Here is an 18,715-nt window from a genome sequence, read left to right on the forward strand (position 1 = left end):
ATAATATGATGGTCTGACCAGTCACAAGGTTGGATCGACTTTAGCTGAATGGAATCTCTTTTAGAGATTATCAAATCCAGGATTGAAGCTTTATCGTGTGTGTGAGAAGTTAGCCTGGCATACGATGTCCACTAGTTCTAGTGGGCACCTTGCACCAGTCTAATCAACCCTTATTGATGGTGGTTGTAAAGTCAACCTTATAGAAAGGTATCCTAGGGGTAGCAATGGCGAGCAGTCTTCAGGCTAAGACTGCAGAGAGCGAATTAAGCTAGTTGTTTTACCAATTATAATCTCTTGAGTACCAAATGAAAGCACACCACACAAGATATATATCAAATATATATGTATTTATTCTAAACAGAACCCCTCTGAGGAGTGATTTGAGGGTCTCCCTGGCCTCTAGGTAAAGACCCACAGTGGACACCAGATCGGCAGAGCATGGGGGTCGGGGTCTCGGTCCTGGGGAGCCCCCGGATTCAGGACAGGTACTGGGGTTATTTTCTGGAACTTCTGCCTGCAACTTGCTTGAGGGAGGCTGCTGGAGACAGAGGGGTGGACCACCCCGGTAGCTAGTGGACTCACATTGGTCGCGGACTGGACAAGGGCAGGAGGAGCCTTGCTGGACAGGCTGAGAGCCTTCGGGGGAGCTGGAGCAGCTAGTGAGTCCATAGGAGAGAGACGTGAGTCTAGCGATATGGCCTAGCGGATGGACTGGGTCAAGTGTAGGAGCTGACCGGCTGAAGTCATAGGGAGTGCCTGACGGTGGGCCGGGCGCATAGACGTCCAGACGGAGAGCCCTGGGGGGTTCAGTGCATAGTTCGCCTGGTGGAACTCGAAGGGACTACACTCAACAGTAAAACGCCTTTGAGAAAGGGGGGCAACACACCGGACTGTCTGAATTTGGTGGATGGTCCTGGTGAGGTGAGGGCCTGACGAGCGTCACCTGGGCTATGTGGGAAACGCTATGTCCACCTCAAGAGTCCATAAGGACAAAATGGTGAAGGACTTGTTCGCTAAAGCACAGGCGAGTCAACCACTCAAAGACATGGCCTTGAGCACTGCTCGCCCGGCGGCGGACCGAGCGGAGGGCTCCGAGCCTATCACCAAGGCCTTTCTCGGATCCCTGTTTACTACACTGCGGGAGGATATCCAAACTCTTAAAAAGGAGTTCACGGAGGAGATCAAGGAGGTCCGCAGAGATATGGATGGCATAGGGGAGCGGGTTGCAGAGCTGGAAACCAAGCAAGACGGGAAGGATACCGAGATTGAGGCGCTGCAGCAGGAAATCTTGCGGATTCATGACCAACAAGTGGACCTTCAAGCACACATGGAGGATTTAGAGAACTGTTCTCGTCGGCATAACGTAAGAATCCGGGGAGTGACGCTGTCTGATGACACAAAAGACCTGTTCGGATTCATGAGAGAACTTTTCAATTACATTTTGGGACGCCCTTTGGAGACCGAACTTCGACTGGACAGGGTACATAGAGTGGGCCCTCCGCGCCCCGCGCCGACGCCTCCACCAGACATTCTGGCTTGTGTACAGCACTACTGCACAAAGGAAGATATTCTCCAGAAAGCCCAACAGTTACACCCCCTGTCCTTCAGAAATCAATCTCCAGTGTTATTCCAAGATTTATCTGCCCTTACCCTGCAGAAGCGAGGGCTTTCAAACTTGGCATGGCATACCTTCAACAACGCAACATCTCCTACAGTTGGGGCCACCCATTCCGCCTGGTATTCAAGCTGGACAATAAGCTCTATCAGCTCCGGTCTCTGAAGGAAGCATGCCACATGCTGGGTATTGACCCGCCAGAGGAGGAGAGTGAGCCAGTAAGCCGCACATAGGAGCCGGATGACGCAAAGCCAAGGTGGCGCCAGCAAGGCAGAAGGCGTCGCTTAAGGAAGCCCCCGGTAGCTGAGATTAAGGATGGATAGCGCGCTGCAGTGGAAGCAGTTTCAGCCGAACTGGCCTCGCCCAATCCCAGTTGACTTTCATGTTCACCTTTACCTTGGCCGTTTACTTCTCTGCTTTTTCTAGTCGGGTCGTCGGCGGGAGGTGGAGCTTTTGGGTCTTGAGGGAGTTACCCCACTGTAGTATATTCCCAATCACCTACGGATGATGGACAATGGACTCTTGAACATTAAGTTTATTGTTGGGGGGGGAGTTTCTTTTTGGGAGGAGGGGAGAAGGGAGGGTTTGGTGTTCCTTGTCCACAGTGTGTTTGGGGTTGCATTAGAGGTGAGCGGTGTGGTCTGGTTGGGAGACCTGTTGCCCCTGCCTTTTAGGTTTTGCAGCCTTGGGGAGGTTCTTAGCCTTTTGTCCGCCTGAGCGAATTGATGGCGACCATGGACCTTAAGATACTCACTTTAAATGTAAGGGGATTGAACAATCCCGTGAAACGCAAGGCGGTGCTGTCTTGTTTAAAGCACTCAAAGGCAGACATTTGTCTCCTGCAGGAGACACACCTTTTACAGAAGGATTGTCACCGCCTTCGGTCCCGAAAGTTCCCACACCAGTTTTTCTCCTCAAGACCTACTAAAACAGCGGGAGTAGCTATTCTGGTGGCCCAGGTGTTTAAGGGAAAGATTGTGCAGAAGGAGGCTGAGATAAAGGGCAGGTTACTGACTTACAGGTTTAGGCTGTGAAATCACACATTCACTCTTGGCTCCATCTATGCTCCTAACGAAGGCCAGGAGAGGTTCTTTGACTTGGCCCTTGCGGATGGTACTGAAACACCAGATCAACACATACTGTTAGGGGGGACCTTAACTTGGTTTTTGACAATACTTTAGATCAATCATGTCAACGCTCCTTGCAAACTGGCGCTCTCACTGCGGAGGGAAGGGGCCGTCATCAAGACCTGGGCTTGGTTGATCTATGGCGTAGCTTCCACCCCCAGGGGCGTGCATACTCATACTATTCTAGCACACACAAAACATACGCGCGCCTAGATTATCTGCTGGCTTCAAATTCATTACAGGCACTAGCAACTGAGGTAGAGATAGGGGTAGCCTCTCTCTCTGATCACGCCCCGGTAACGGTGGTGTTCGCCTTTCCGCCTACACAGCACACGCATCGAACATGGCGACTCAGAGAGACCTTATTGCACCGTAAGGAGGTGGTCACGAGAATTCAGCGCGTCATTGTGGATTACCTCTCACACAACAGCAATGCCGACACCACACTCGCTACACAGTGGGCAGCACTGAAAGCAGTCCTCCGGGGGGAATTTATTGCAATATCGGCGGCGGACAACCTCGAGCACAGTCATAAATGGGGAGAACTTATTCAGCGCACGAAGGAGCTGGAGCAAATGCACCAACGTACCGGGGCACCACTTATCTGGAGGCAACTTAAGGCGGTGAGACAGTAATTGGCGGCTATTGATCAGGACAGGGCGGAATTTGCGGCGCTGAGACTGTGCCATGCATACTATACGGGAGGGGACAGGTGCGGACGACTGTTAGCCCATACGCTGCGGGAAACACGCCAGCAACAATCGGTACGGGAGATTCTTCGGCCAGATGGCAGGAGCGCCACGGACGACCCTAGTATCACGACGGACTTTAGTGACTTTTACACAGATCTTTACACCAGCGCTACCTTGAAAGACTCAGACGCGGAGGATTTCCTTGCCGCGGTACCACTACCTGCACTCACGAAGGAGCAGGCAGAGCATATGGAATGCGACATCCGGGTGGAAGAAGTTATCTCAGCCATCTCGAGCCTTAAAGTGGCTAAGTCGCCTGGGCCAGATGGATTCCCAGCATTTTTTTATAAGACCTTGTGCGCGCAGGTTGCCCCCCTTCTCACGCTCCTTTTTAATACCTTCTCAGAGCCATACCAGGAGACCTCCTGTGGGCCTCCATAGCTGTCCTCCCTAAACCGGGGAAAGAAAAGACGCAATGCAGTGCGTATCGCCCCATATCGCTCCTTAATGTGGATCTAAAGTTGTATACTGGGATCCTGACAGCCCGACTCGCACCCCATATGAGTAGCTTAGTTGACCCGGACCAGGCTGGGTTTATCCCGGAACGACAAACCTCGGATAACACAAAGAGGGCCCTGCACCTTATCGAAAAAGCGCCCCGAAAGAGCGGAGAATTTTTACTGCTGGCCGTTGACGCTGAAAAAGCGTTCGATAGGGTACATTGGCCCTATCTCGAGCAAGTCATGGAGAGGCTGGGATTGGGCGAGAAGCTCCACACACTTGTGCTGAATTGTTATAGGTTCCCGACGGCGACAGTGAGAGTTAATGGTTATACATCCCCGCGATTCTCCATTGAACGAGGCACTAGGCAGGGGTGCCCTTTGTCGCCCCTCCTTTTTGCCCTCTACATGGAGCCCCTAGCGCAGAGGCTGTGACTTAACCCGCAGGTAGAGGGGATCAAATTTGGGGGGTATGTCCATACAATCAGCCTCTACGCTGATTGTAGGATAGTAGGGTCTGCTTTCCTATGGTCACCCCACTTTTTGCTTTTTGCTTTCCTGGTTTTCGACTTTATTGTGGCTGTGGGCCTGCTAACCAGACCCACAGCCCAGCTGTTCTCTCTCTAAATTCATACCATGTACTTTAGGTACATACCTGATTGGAATTGGGTCACCTTGTGAGCCTCTGTATTGTGTACCATAGGTACCCAGGGCATAGATGCATCCAAGGCCTACCAGGGGCTGCAGAATGAATTATGCCCCCCCTGGATGGCCATCCAAATTGACACAACTGGCTGGTCCCTCAGCTGGGGCAAGGTCGTGTAATCACCCCTTGCTTAGATATAGTATTCCTATATCTAACCTTATATATAGACACATATGCACCTATAAGTCACTCCTATGGCAGGCCTTAACAATCCTGAAGGCAGAGTGCTTGGTTCTATGTGAGATGAGGCTCTAGCATGAGCTGAGCCTGTCTGCAGCTTTCGGAACCATCTCCTTATAGCTGTTCTATGATATAGCCATACCATATACTCTTAAGTGCATTATAATCCTCACGGTTATTGCTAACTTTGGTTTGGCTTTATCAAAACATGTCGTGTAAAGTGTCATACACTTTGGAATAGTACCCCCTCGCCAGTTCTGGCGACGGGGGTAGCATTCCACCCTTCTAGAGGGAGAAGACATGTTGTTCCTGTTAATCCCGGTTAAAGTTAACCAGAGCTTCAGCATCACAAAATGGATGCTGCTGCCACAGACACAAGTCTGACCTCCTGCTGCTGGGAGTCCTTCCAGCGAGGGAGGCTTGGACAATAGATTGCCTGCCTTGGGAGGTGCTAGCATCACCCCAGACAGGCCTTAGTGTATTGGGGCAGGGGCTGAATGAAAGGAGACACTGCCTGGGGCACACAAGGTGCTCCATGCATACTCTGGTTGAAACCAGTTGCTGGGGCACTCCAGCCCCAGCTCTGGCACGAAACTGGACAAAAAGAAAGGGGTGTAACCACCCCCTTCCCTGGTCCCACCCATAAGAGGGACCTAGCAGGTAATCCAGCCCCATTGATTGGTATAAAGGTAGGAGCTGAGTCAAGAGACTTTAGATTTATCCTGAACTGAAACTTGAAACGTAACTCTGGACCTTCGACATTCTACTGCAACTAAAAGACTGAAGAATCTCCCTTGTTGTCAAGGAGTGACCACCCTGTGCAAACAGGCACCATCAAGCGATCTGCAGTTTGCTTTGTCGACGCTCCCGCCGGAGCTCGAGCACAGAGCCTGAAAAGACTTGGACTTCCAGACTTCTTTGACCCCGATCCATAGCCACAGCAAAGCTGAGACCCGTGGAGGCTACGAGAGATGTGGGACCGGACATCTTGAAAAACCTACTCATTGCTACTTGTACAGCTTCTGAGGCACCCTCGAAGTTGTGCATTGGGTATTGAGAAGCCCCAGCCCCGAGCACCTTTTGCACTGACGCACAGCCCTCCACACTCACCGAGTGCCGCGTGGGGCCTGCTAGTACTTTTGTGCTCGACGCGTCTGTCCGGTCACTTGCCCGTTGGCTAGTGGCCTCTGTGACGACGAACCTTTGAATTTGCATCACTGGCCTGGTTGCTCCAGGTTTGCTCCTGCTTCCCTGAAAAGGAGAAGCCCCCCAGACCTTGCTGGTCTGAACAGAAGCCCATCTTCGATTCCTGCATGGGTTGCATTTGCCAAGGCCTGTTGACTCCGATCCGGAAGCCGACACCGCCGACAGCGAAATCCTTCGTGGGACAGTCCGTATCCAGCTCCTGGTCATCGTCGATGCCCCCTGGTCCACGTGGCTGCAGAGACAAGCTTCGCATCTTCTACTGATCGCACCCGACATCGCCTGGTTCCTTCCTGGTTCCATCCTGGTCACTGTCTACTCTTCATCCTCAATCCACCCTTGGATCCAACCGGACACTTCTCTCCTGGACGCCTGCAGCATCTTTTTACAGGTCTCCATAGGATTCAGCGACGAAACCCGACACAACTTGACACCATGCACCCGGCTCCTGTGGGTGAGGTAACGCGAGTACTCCGGTGCTCCTGTGGGTATTGACTATCCAAGTGTCCTAGTTTTAAGTAGCTTTCTCCTAGTCCATCTGGAAGTTTCCTAAATCAAATTGTTTCTAACTCTTAGGTTCCCATTGTATCCCTATGGTAACTCGCGTGTGTGTTTAGACACTGCACATGCATCCCGTGGGCCTCCTGCTTCCTAACTCTCGTTAGCTCAGTGTACCCCCAGTGATTCCCTAGGCCTATTCTCTGTTCGTGACGTGGTTCTTATACCACTATTTTAGTATATGGTTTACAACGCCCCTAGGGCTCGACTGTATTTTGTGCAACTTATTGTATGATAATTGAGTAACTTGTTATGTGCTTTGGCCTCTGCCCTCATAAAGAGTTCAGAGGGGTTGTGTTAGTAATAAATACATATATATTTTATATATAACCTGTGTGGTGTCCTTTCATTTGGTATTCAAGGAGTTACATATGGTAAAACAGCTGGCTTCACATGCTCTCTGAAGTTTTAGCCTAAAACTGCTTTGTCCATGCTACCACTAGGATAGCTGGTCTATAAGTTTGACATTACAACCATCACCATAAGGCTTGTTTGGACTTATACAGAGTGCCCACTAGAATAGTGGACATCACATATCAGGCCAACTTCTCACACTGATGATGTCCTTATCTCCCTGTCTAACTCGAGAGACTCGTTGCCTGCGTGCCTGGCAGAGTTGGAATTTTTTGCAAAATGTTCTGGCTTCAAAGTTAACACAGGCAAGTCAGAGGCTCTCGATCTGTCTCTGGAGAAGCCTACTCGAGAGCACTTGCAAAGTACACTCCCCATTCAATGGGCAAATGGGGCTATCTCGTATCTAGGGATTCAATTGGCTCCCTCGCTCAGTGATACGGTTACTCTTAACTACACTCTGCTGCGGCAGAAGATCAGTAGGGAATTGGGGCGGTGGAAACACTACCCGCTGTCGTGGCTGGGCAGGATAGCTGCGGTCAAAATGACGGTTCTCCCCCAGATCTTATATCTGTTCCTCACTATTCCGCTCCGTCCACCGACGGGATGGATACAACAAACTCAATCGAAACTGGCCCAGTTCATTTGGAACGGGTGGAAGCCCCGGCTCAAGCAGCGTCTAGCGATGCTCCCACCACAAGAGGGGGGACTTGGGATACCGGACCTCCTACTTTACTTCCAGGCAGCGCAATTGTGTCTCCTGGTGGAATGGAGTAGATGGGAGTCCGTGAAGAACAAGTTACTTACCTTCGGTAATGCTTTTTCTGGTGGATACAGTATCTGTCTGTGGATTCCTCACCTTGTGAATATCCCCTTGCGTCAGCAACATTCGAAAAATTATTTTTGTAGCTTCGCGCCGACCTGGACGACGTCACAGAGGCACGACACTGCGCGCGACTCTGCTGACGTCACCGACTCCATAATAGGCCCACGCCGGCGTGATGACATCAGTTCTGCCCTTTTTTCCGTGCCTTCGAGGCACACGGACGGACCGACATCAGTAGATATTTACACAGTATACACAGTACACAAATGTCAAGATAACACACATAGTGTGAAACCAATGCAGAAAAGCAATTGAAATTAAACTTTTCCTTCAACAATAAATACATATTAACATCACAGTAACTCAGGTATAGAAGAGTGGACAACGGGGAGGCGGGTGGGTCAGTGAGGAATCCACAGGCAGATACTGTATCCACCAAAAAAAGCTTTACTGAAGGTAAGTAACTTGTTCTTCTGATGGATACATTTGCCAGTGGATTCCTCACCTTGTGAAGAGATTCCCACAGCAGTCCCCACTCCCGGAGGAGGGTGTCCACTCCACTATACCAGAAAGTCCTGAAGGACAGAACACGCAAAATGGCCGTCCCTCCTCACCTCGGAATCCAAGCAGTAATGCTTCGCGAAAGTGTGGAGGGAGGCCCAAGTTGCCGCTCTACAAATGTCCCCAACAGGTACACCCCTAGACAAAGCAGATGTTGAAGACTTTGCTCTAGTAGAGTGGGCTCTTATACCCTCTGGAGGTTCCTTACCAGCCAGGGCGTAGCAGATATTGATGCATAGTATTATCCATCTCGAAAGTGTGCGCTTGTGCACAGCTCTTCCTTTTCTGCAGCCATCAAACCCAACAAACAGCTGGTCATCCACTCGATAGTCCTTTGTCCTATCAAGATAATAGCTCACCCCCCTCTTAGGGTCCAGACGGTGAAGCCGCTCCTCCTCCTTGGAAGGGTGAGAGGGAGTATAGAAGGTAGGAAGGGTAATAGACTGTCCTAGATGGAAGGGAGTTACCATCTTACGCAGAAAAGCAGCCCTGGTCCTAAGAACCATTAGTTCAGCATGAATGGTCAAGAATGGGGGCTTTGAACTAAGAGCTTGAAGCTCACTTACCAAGGAAATTGCAACTAGGAAAACTGTCTTAAAAGACAACGACCTCAAGGGACAATTATGTAAAGGTTCGAAAGGAGAACCCATTAGAAAAGTAAGCACCAGATTCAAGTCCCATTGAGGCACAATAAAAGGAGTAGGGGGAAATTTATTTGTAAGGCCCTTCAGAAATCTTAAAACAATAGGAGATTTAAATAAGGACGGCTGATCCGGCAGGCAGAGAAATGCTGACAAAGCCGAAAGATAACCTTTAACTGTAGCCACAGCAAACCCTTGCTGCGCTAAAGAAAGAGCAAATAGAAGTATATCTGACAAACGAGCCCTGAAAGGGTCAATGGATTTCTCCCCACACCAAAGAGTTGAGAGTCCCAACTCAACTGAAACGCATCCCCCAAGGCTCCCTGCATCGGAAACTGGAGGCTGCAGAATGACGGGCAGTGAGCATTCTCGTGAGTGGCGAACAGGTCCACCTGAGGAGTACCCCACGTCCGAAAGACGTGATGAACTACCTCTGGATGAAGCCTCCACTCGTGGTCGGCTGAGAACTGCTGACTGAGACTGTCTGCACGCACGTTCAGTACTCCGGCCAGATGATTTGCCATCAGACAAATCTGATGATCCTGAACCCAGGACCAGAGACGCAGAGCCTCTCTGCAGAGACACTGCGACCCTTCTCCTCCCTGCTTGTTGACATACCATATCGTGGTGGTGTTGTCCGTCAGGACCTGAACCGACTGCCCGCGAAGGGAAGGGAGGAAGTCCTTGACCGCCAGATGTATCGCCCGCAATTCCAGAAGGTTGATGTGAAGCAACCTTTCCTCTGGAGACCATAGACTCTTGATCTCCAGATCCCCCAGATGAGCACCCCACACTAGAGTGGATGAATCCGTTATCACTGTGGCCACCGCTGGAGGAAGTTGGAAAGGCTTTCCTTGAGACAGATTGCTCTCCACACTCCACTAAGACAGATACGCTGCAATTTCTCTGGGGATCCTAATGGACTCCCTGAGATCTCCGTTGTGTTGATACCACTGCCTGCGGAGGCACCACTGGAGTGCCCTCATATGCCAGCGTGCATGGTTGACCAACAGAATGCAGGAAGCCATCAAACCGAGCAGATGAAGGACCTTCAGGACTGGAACGACCGCTCCATTGTGAAATAAAGGAATCATTTCCTGTATGTCGCAAATTCTTTGAGGTGGAGGGAATGGCCGACATACAGTTGTATCCAGTACTGCACCTATGAACAGGTTGTGCTGGGTGGGCACCAGGTGAGATTTGGGTACATTTATTGAAAAACCCAACCTGTACAACAACTGAGTTGTGACTTGCAGATGATGGAGCACTTTCTCCTGAGATTCTGCTTTGATCAGCCAATCGTCCAGATAAGGGAATACCGGAACCCCTGACCTTCTGAGATGTGAAGCCACCACTGCCATCACCTTGGTGAAGACTCGAGGCGCAGTAGTAAGACAAACGGAAGGACCTCAAACTGGTAGTGCTGCGATCCCACCGTAAAACGGAGATACTTCCTGTGCGACTTCAGAATGGGGATGTGGAAATACGCATCCTGCAAGTTGATCGGCACCATCCAGTCTTCTTCCAGCAGCGCTTGAAGAACCTGCGCAAGGGTGAGCATCTTGAACTTCTCCTGATTCAGGTAAAGGTTCAAGACCCTGAGATCCAGGACTGGACGAAGTCTGCCATCTTTCTTGGGGATCAGGAAATACCGGGAGTAGAAACCCTGACCCCTCTCCTGCTCTGGAACCACCTCTATCGCACCCTTTCTGAACAGAGCCAGGATTTCTTCCTGCAAGAGCAGCAGGTGGTCCTCCGCACAAAGTCCTTGGCAAGGAGGGTAATTCGGGGGAAATTTCCGAAAGGGAAGAGCATACCCATTCTCCACGAGATTGAGAACCCAAAGATCCGATGTAATCAATTCCCAATCTCGTAGAAAATGGGTAAGCTGGCCCCCCACTGGGCCCACATGATCCGGAATGGCGGATCGAGGGCTGCTTTGCTGTGGTGAACAATTAACAAAAAAGGAGTATCACCATAAAGAATCGTAGATTCTTAATGGGATGTATGTTTGAAAAAGGAAAGAATTCATCCTTTTGTAAAAAAACCCTCACTCACCAGCCTAGTGGTGACATGCTTCATCATCGGGGTCCACCCTGATGACCGAGTGCCATCAGGGTGTGCTACAACACCTGGAATACAGTGGAGCTGGTTTGACTCAAAAAATAGATTTTATTCGTAAGGAACTGGACAATGTTAAAAGAAATGTGGAGATAATTTGAGGGTGATTATGACCAAGAGTATCTCTGTAGGTGGTCTGGTCTACATGTAGCGGGGCAGCGGGCATGGTAGTTAGGTAAATAGCCGTCCGAAGCACAACGGAACTAATATGTTCTAGCTGAGGACTTTCCTCCCCCCGATGCCTTAAGACACCTAATGCACAAGTTACTACTTGTGTAACGATATATCTGTAAGAGACATTAGTTAGTGATAGATTCCTTTCCTTAGAATATCCCCAGGCGTCAGACTGGATCCAGAATTTTTTTTTGTGTAGCAGTACCCTTGCGCGTCGGTAGGCGTCGTCTGCGGCTCTGCGTCCGTCGTCGGCATCGTGGGCGCCGTGATGACGTCGTCGGAGTACTTAGACGCCGCCTCCGCGTGCTGACGTCAGTTCTTAGACACAGCTTTTCCGCGCCAGAAGCGCTGAGCCATGTAAAAAATCAACACTGGTGCCAATAAACTAGGGCCCTGAAAGGGGATGCCCTTAACCCTAGATATCGGTTCGCAGAACGGGGAGGATGGGTGGGCGGTAAGGAATCTATCACTAACTAATGTCTCTTACAGATATATCGTTACACAAGTAGTAACTTGTGCATCTGAAAGAGACACGTTAGTGATAGATTCCTTACCTTAGAATAGATACCCCAGCAATACCAACCCCGGTGGTGGGTCTGCGAACCAATAATCACACCAGAAAGTCCTGGAGGACAGAACGGCCAAAGAAGCCATCCCTACGAACTTGGCTGTCCAGGCAGTAGTGTCTTGCAAACGTGTGCAGCGATGCCCACGTAGCTGCCTGACAGATGTCTTGAAAGGGCACTCCCCGGCCCAGGGCAATTGTAGTCGCCGTGGCTCGGGTGGAATGAGCCCGCAATCCAACAGGGGGCTCCTTCTTAGCCAAGGAGTAACATGCCTGGATACACAAGATGATCCACCGGGAGATGGTCCTCTTGTGCACCGCTTTCCCCTTCTTATCGCCCACGTAACCAACAAAGAGTTGGTCATCCACCCGGAACTGGCATGTGCGATCCAAATAGAATGAGAGCGCACGTTTTGGGTCCAGACGGAGGAGCCGCTCTTCCTCTTTAGAGGGATGCGGTGGCAGAAAGAAGGTTGGCAAGGTGATAGACTGCCCGATGTGGAAGGCTGTGACAACCTTGGGCAGGAAAGATGGCTTAGTACGCAACACAACCTTGTCCGGATGGACAGAAAGGAACGGAGGAGTACAAGAAAGGGCCTGGAGCTCACTCACTCTCCTGGCAGAGGTGATGGCAACCAGGAAAGCAGTCTTCAGAGTAAGAAGGCGGAGAGGACAGTTGTGAAGTGGCTCAAAGGGAGCACACATCAGAAATGTAAGAACAAGGTTCAAGTCCCACTGAGGCATCACAAACAGAACAGGAGGGAACGTGTGTGTGATGCCCTTCAGAAATCTATTTACAATAGGGGACTTGAACAAAGAAGGTTGATCAGGCAGCCTCAGAAAGGCTGAAAGGGCAGAAAGGAAGCCCTTGATAGTGCCCAGAGCAGAGCCCTGCTGGGCAAGAGAAAGAAGGAAGAACCTCAGAGAGAGGGGCAGAAAGAGGATCCACAGCCTTTGCTGTGCACCATGCCACAAATCTGTTCCACCTGCAGGCGTATACCGACTTTGTGGAGGGACGCCTGGCTGCCAGAATGACATTACAGACTTCGGGAGGCAAGTCAAATGGCCTCAACTGTCGCCGCTCAATCTCCAAGCTTGTAGGTGGAGACTGGACAGGTTCGGGTGGAGGACCGTCCCCTCCTGCTGCGACAGAAGGTCCTCCCGAAGGGGCAGACGAATCGGGGGATCTACTGACATGCTGAGTAGCTCGGGATACCAGTATCTTCGTGCCCAGTCCGGAGCCACAAGGATAACCTGGGCCCGGTCGCGCCTGATCTTCTTCAGCACTCTGGGCAGAAGTGGTATAGGCGGAAAGGCGTACAACAGACCGCAACTCCACTCGCGACAAAAAGCGTCTCCGAGCGAGTGCCGCCTTGGAAATTCCACGCGCAGAAGCGATGACATTGCGCGTTCTCTTCGGTGGTGAATAGATCTAACTAAGGCTCTCCACATTGCTGAAAGAGGCCTTGCGCCACGTCCGAGTTCAGACGCCATTCGTGATCCTTCATGCACCGACGGCTGAGTTCGTCCGCCCTGGCATTCAGAGAACCTGCCAGGTGTTGAACTACCAGGGTCACACCCTGACTTTCCAGCCACTGCCAGAGGCGCAGAGCCTCCTGGCATAGGGTCCACGACCCCACCCCGCCCTGTTTGTTGCAGTACCACATGGCGGTGGTGTTGTCCGTGAACACCTGCACTACACTCCCCCAGACAGAGGGGAGGAATGCCTTCAGTGCTAGACGAATCGCCCGTAACTCCAACAGGTTGATGTGGAGCCGGGCCTCCGCCGGAGACCAGAGTCCTCTGATCTCCGCCTCTCCCATGTGGCCACCCCAGCCCTGGAGTGACGCGTCTGTCACAACTACGTGCTCCGGGTGGGGTAGGGAGAGGGACCTGCCACTGACCCAATCGCGGTCCGTGAGCCACCACTGCAACTGTCTTGCAGTGCCCTCCGAGATCAAGACGTGATCGGACAAGTTGCCCTGATGCTAGGCCCACTGAAACTTCAGGTCCCACTGCAGAGCCCGCATCCGCCACCGGGCGTGACGCACCAGAAGGATGCAGGAGGCCATCAGCCCCAGAAGCCGCAGCGTTAACCTGACCGAGACTCGGGATAAAGGCTAAAAGATGGGAATCAGAGCCTGAACATCCCGAACCCGCTGTTCGGGAGGGTAAACCCGAAACTGCGCTGAGTCTAGAACCGCTCCGATGAAGAGGAGCTTCTGAGAGGGACACAGGTGCGACTTCGGCACATTGATGGAGAACTCCAGCAAGTGCAGGAGGTCGGCCGTAGTCTGGGGGTGGCTGACGACTGTCTGGGGCGAGCTAGCCTTCGACAACCAGTCGTCGAGGTAGGGGAAGACTGACACCCCTACCGTGAACCGCAGGTAACGCCGGTGGGCCGGCAGGACGGGGATGTGAAAGTAAGCGTCCTGCAAGTCCAACGCTACCATCCAGTCTCCGGGGTCCAGGGCAGCTAAGACCTGAGCCGAAGTCAGCATCTTGAACTTCTCTTGACGGAGGAAGCCGTTGACGTTCCGTAGGTCCAAGATCAGGCACAGGCCCCCCCTTGCTTTCTTGGGCACCAGAAAGTAGTGGGAGTAACATCCACACCCTACTTCTGGCCCATGAACGCGCTCGATGGCCCCCTTGGCCAAGAGGGCCATGACTTCCTCTTGCAGAAGTTGCAAGTGATCCCCCGACACATGGTGGAATTGCGGTGGCATGGCTGGAGGGGTCGCCTCGAAGAGGAGGGAGTAGCCCCTTCGGACGATTTGCAGCACCCACTTGCCCGATGTGACAGTGCGCCAGTGGAAGTGGTGATGGCGAACCCTGCCTCCTACAGGCGTCACATGGGAGTGAAAGCTCGGACTAGGAAGGTTTGGAGGCAGGTGCTGCGGAGGGAGGTGTGGACTGGCCTCGCCGTTGACCCCCACCTCCGCCACGGCGGTTTCCACGGCCGCCACCGCGCTGCTGGGTATTCTGCGGTGCGTGGCTGGCAGCACGTGTGGGGACGCCCCTTCCGTGGCCACGAAAGGAGCGAAAGGCACCCGATTGCTGGCGCGTCGCCGAGAGGCCTAAGAACTTGGCCGTAGCCCTGGAGTCCTTAAAACACTCCAGCGCATGGTCTGCCTTGTCGCCAAAAAGGCGACGCCCATCGAACGGCATATCCAGGAGGGTGGCCTGGACATCGGCCGAGAAATTGGCGGACCTCAACCAGGCGAGGCGTCGAACCGCCACCGTCGTTGCCATCGCCCTGCCCAGTGAGTCCGTGGTATCCAGCCCACACCGGATAGAGTATTGTGCCGCATCTCGACCCTCCACAAGGGCTTGGGCGAGTTTAGCCCTGACCTCCTCCGGGCATTGTGGCAGCACGTCCGCGACCGTGTCCCACAGGGTGTGGGTGTAGCGGCCCAAGAGACACGCGGTGTTGACAGACCGCAGTCCCAAACTCAGGGACGAGAACACTTTCTTTCCGAACTGTTCGTATCTCTTGGATTCCGGATCGGGCGGGGCCGTCGGGAATGCGGTCTGGGAAGTGGAGGCCTGGATAACCAGGCTCTCGGGGGTGGGATGGGTGGACAAAAAGCAAGGGTCGCCCGGGGCCGGGCGGCAGCGTCTGGCCACGTTCCTATCCACAGGCGGACCTGTGGCGGGCTTGGACCAAGTGCCCACAAGAACGTCACATAAGGCTTCATTAAACTGCAGCAGAGGCTCACTGGAGCTTGCCTGCGGTTTAAGAACCTCAGTGAGGAGGTTAGTCCTCACGGCCGCGACTGGGAGCTCAAGGCTCAAGGCCTTGGCTGCCCTCGTCAACAATACACTATAAGCAGCCCACTCCTCCGTAGCCACGGTGGGAGGGGAGACAAATCCAGTGTCTGGCGAGGTGTCAATACCACTGGCCTCCCCAAGCTCATATGTCCAGTCCTCTTGTGACTGGCAATTCTGTGCCAGAGGGTCCTCAGACCCCTCCCAATCACCTCCGTCATCAGTCTCCTGTAATCCAGGATCAACAGACTGGACCTCCTCATGGAAATAGAAATCTCCAAAGGCCGTCGGAAGCGGCGCCCAACGGCGCAGTTCCGGCGCCAGAGTCGGACCGAAGGGAAGATTGGGGATGGCGTCCACAATGGGCGCCGGGGGCGACACCCTCGGGGCCGGTGCCGGTGAGGTCGTGAGGTCGACCGGCGACGACCCGGATCCGGATCCAGAAGCGGATCCGCTGAGGTCCCGCGGCGCCGGGACCAAAATCGCCAGGGCCGAAGCACCCGGCGGCGTTGGGGCCGAAGCGCCCGACCCGCTAGGGCCTCCAGCCGGGACCGCTGAGCCCGGAGGTGCCGTGGGGCCCGGCTGAGGAGGGAGGGTCCTCATGGCAATGAGGTACCACTCGACCTCCTCCGGCGCCGCGCCAAGCCCAGGGACCCGAAGGTGTGGGGCAGGCGGCGACGCTTGCGACTCTCGCGGAGCCGCGTGGGCGGTGCCGCCCGAACCCCGGCCCGCATCGTGCGAGCGTCGGGGTGGGTCAGAGGAGCGATGATGCCGCTCCGACCTCTCATGCCTCTTACCTGAGGACTTGGATCCCGACGACCGATGTCCACTCCCGGAGCTGCGGGGACTCCGACCCCGCGACCGGTCCCTCGACCTCCCGTGGGACCGGGACCTGGAATGGCGCGGGCCGACTGCCGAGCTCAAGCCGCTTGCGGGACCGCTCCCGACTAGCCTTCGACGTCAGGGCCCGGCAGTCGGAGCAGGTGCGGTCGTTGTGGTCGAGGCCTAAGCACTTCAGGCACCGGCGATGGGGGTCCATGACCGACATCAGTCGGTCGCACTTCGAACAGGGCTTAAAACCGGGCATCCCTACCGGCACCGATAGAGTCGAAGACTCAAGAAAGAAATGAAAGACCAAAAAGTTTAGTCAAAAAATGACTAGGGGTAGAGCTTCTCCGGATCTGCGCTAGCTGGCGCGGAAAAAAGAAGAACTGACGTCAGCGCGCATGGGCGGAGTCTAAGTACTCCGACGACGTCATTCCGGCGCTAACGACGCCGACGACGGACGCGGAGCCGCAGACGACGCCTACCGACGCGCAGGGGTATTGCTACGCAAAAATTTCCGGATCCAGTCTGACGCCTGGGGATATTCTAAGGTAAGGAATCTATCACTAACGTGTCTCTTTCAGATATGGACACATACATTCCTATCAGTCACTCCTACGGCAGGCCTTATCAATCCTGAAGGCAGAGTGCTTGGAATTATGTGAGATGGTGCTCTGGCATGAGCTGAGCCCGTTTGCAGCTTGCGGAACCAAGTCCTAATAGCTGTTCCATGATAACGCTATACCATATACTCTTAAGTGCATTATAATCCTCGCGGTTAAATGCTAACTTTGGTATAACATTATCAAAACATGTCGAGTAAGGTGTCATACGAATTGGAATACTACCCCCTCGCCAATTCTGGCGACGGGGGTAGCATTCCACCCTTCTAGAGGGGCACGACATGTATGTAACTGAGAACCCCGGTTAAAGTTAACTCGAGCCTTGGCATCACAAAATGGATGCCACCACCACAGACACAAGTCTGACCTCCTGCTGCTGGGAGTCCTTCCAGCGAGGGAGGCTTGGACAAAGGGTTTCCTGCCTTGGGAGGTGCTAGCACCACCCCAGACAGGATTTTGTGTATTGGGTAGGACAGGCCTGAAAGGAATGAGACATGCCCGGGGCACACAAGGTGTCCTGTGCATACACCGGTTCAAACCAGTTGCTGGGGCATCCCTGCCCCAGCTCTGGCGCGAAACCGGACAAAGGATAGGGGGTGTAGCCACCCCCCTTCCTGGTCCCACCCAGGGGAGGGACCTAGTCAGTAGTGCAGCCCCCTTTAGGAGCTGGTCCCATTCCAAATTAGATTATCCTGAACAACTTTACAAGAAGAAACTCTGGACTTCGACGTTCTGCTCCACAGAAGACTGAAGAATCTCCCTTGTGGACAAGGAGTGTCCACCCTCACAAGCAGGCACCATCAAGCGTCCAGTGGCTTCACTTTGTCGTCTTCCCTCGAGGATCCAGACTTCAGAGCCCGACGAGACCCAGATTCCCAGACCTCTCCGACCTCTACCTACATCTGCAGCACAGCTGAGATCCGTGGGTGCGACGAGACACATGGGACCGGCCTTCTTGAAAGAACCTGCACTTCGCTTTCAGCACGACTTCCAAGGTAAACTTGACCAAGTGCTTTGGGGGCTGAGAAGCCCCAGCCCCGAGCAGCTCCTGCACCGAAGACCAGCCCTCCAGCCTCCACGAGATCTGCATGGGGCCCTTCTGCTTGTTTGCTGCTCAACGCGTTGTCTGGTCACTTGCCGGCTGGCTAGTGGCCTCCTAGACGACGAACTTTGCAATCTTCACTGCTGGTCTGGTTGCTCCAGACTGGCCCTTGCTCCCTTCCAAAAGAGGAGCACCCCGGACCCTCCTGGTCCACTCCAGACGCCGTTTCCACTCACCGCGTGGGTTGCCTTTGCCAAGGTCTGTTGACGCCGATTCCGGATCCAACACTGCCGACAGCGAGAGCCTGCGTGGGACAGCTCGTGCCTCCATCCTGGTCGTCGGAGACACCTCCTGGTCCACGTGGTTGCAGAGACAAGCGTCCACGCTTCACCTGATCGCGATGACGACATCTGGTTCCTTCCTGGTTCAACTCCAGTCACTGGCTAGTGACTTTGAACATTGTCCCATCTGCTTTCAGGTCCTCTTCTTCACCGATCCACCCTTGGATCGCACCGGACATCTTCCTCCTGGTCGCCTGCAGCATCTTTTCTTTCAGGCTCCATAGACTTCAACGCGAGAACCCGACACACTTTGACACGTATGCACCCGCAGCCCGTGGGTGAGGTAACAAGAGCAT

At 53.4% G+C, this 18,715-nt stretch overlaps 1 protein-coding gene across 7 annotated transcripts in view; it reads right to left on the bottom strand.

Annotated features, from left to right (window-relative positions):
- The window catches only part of DNAH8 (dynein axonemal heavy chain 8), a 10,041,960-nt gene that overhangs the window by 7,947,153 nt on the left and 2,076,092 nt on the right, over positions 1-18,715 (bottom strand). The window lies entirely within an intron of this gene.

This window comes from Lissotriton helveticus, chromosome 6 (assembly GCF_964261635.1).
Source record: "Lissotriton helveticus chromosome 6, aLisHel1.1, whole genome shotgun sequence".
Lineage (NCBI taxonomy): Eukaryota > Metazoa > Chordata > Amphibia > Caudata > Salamandridae > Lissotriton > Lissotriton helveticus.